The sequence below is a fragment of the Dipodomys merriami genome, unplaced genomic scaffold (genome assembly GCF_024711535.1).
Source record: "Dipodomys merriami isolate MVZ:Mamm:240054 unplaced genomic scaffold, mDipMer1.0.p SCAF_506, whole genome shotgun sequence".
Classification (NCBI taxonomy): domain Eukaryota; kingdom Metazoa; phylum Chordata; class Mammalia; order Rodentia; family Heteromyidae; genus Dipodomys; species Dipodomys merriami.
The window spans coordinates 92,986-94,338 of NW_027206076.1; positions in this window are offsets into that span (position 1 = coordinate 92,986).

Below are 1,353 nucleotides of genomic sequence, written 5' to 3' on the forward strand. Positions count from 1 at the left end.
ATTTCCATTTTCTTACATTAATGACTCATGAGCTCTGGGACCCTTATATTAGCATCCTCTGACATCTGTATAGGTGAAGTTAGTATCAGGAAATGTTCATAGAGAAATATAGAAAGACTGTGATTTTTAGAAAGCAAAGGAGATCATCTATGAAAGAACAGCATAGAAGGAGATACATTTATCACACAGAGATTAATAACTAGCCTAAGAAATTTAGAATACTAAAGACAATGAGGAAAAGCTTAGTTGACAACAAGTTCTTCAATAACCAAAAATAGTTCTCTAGAACAGTTTCTGGTATACCTTATTTACTATCATTTATTCTTTACATCTGCAGTTATTCTTTATCTTCTGTCACAACACTTAATTAGCTTCTGCCTTTATGGTGCCATAGCTGACCAAAAGTTTCAAAATCACACATAGACTACCCTATTCTTTGTGATTAGCAGTGACGACACAAAATCCTGGAATTGTTGAATTTCCAGAATTAATCTTAACCTGACATCTAAGCACATTCCTGGCATTAATAGCTATGACTTAATGAACAAAACTTTTTTCAACACAGTATAAGTACATGAATTAGGGACTATTGTCAAGTGTCAGTATGGAAGGAGCAATTATATATTACAAGTATGGGTTCTTTATTTTGCATTTACTAACTAAATGTTTTTGTTTTGTTTTGTTTTGTTTTTGTTTCGCCAGTCCAGAGGCTTAAACTCAGGGGTAGGGAATTATTCCTCAGTTTTTTTCTTTTTTTCTTTTTTTTTTTTTTTGCTCAAAGCTAGCACTCTATCACTTGAGGCACAGCACCACTTCCAGAATTTTTCTTTTTATGTGTTTACTGAGGAATTGAACCCAGGGTTTCATGCATGATAGGCAATCACTGTACTATGAAGCCACATTCCAGGAGCCCTAAATGACTTTCTTAAGATGGCATTACATTTTTATTCAGTAAATATGTATCATAATTATGGCCAGGTGCTAGAAATGATGGTGAAAGCAATACAATACAATAAGTCCAGTGAGGCTGGATGGACAATGAAGAACTGTCATGGTCTAGCCAAGGCACAGAGGGGCTTATCTCATGGAGCTGTTTCAACAGGCTGAGCAAGACAGCACCTCACCTACTGCCCACCTCCAGAATGAGAGGGCCACCTTGGGTTCTAGTCACATGGGGATGCCGAACCCCCTCCTCTAGCACCCATTCAACCAGTTCATGTGAAAGAGGGAGAGAAAAAAGTCACAATTACAATTAAGAAGTTTGCTGGTGGCTTAGAACTCTAATCCTAACTACACAGGAGGCTGAGATACGAAGATCATGGTTCATAGCTGCCCCGGCAGGAAAGTCTATGA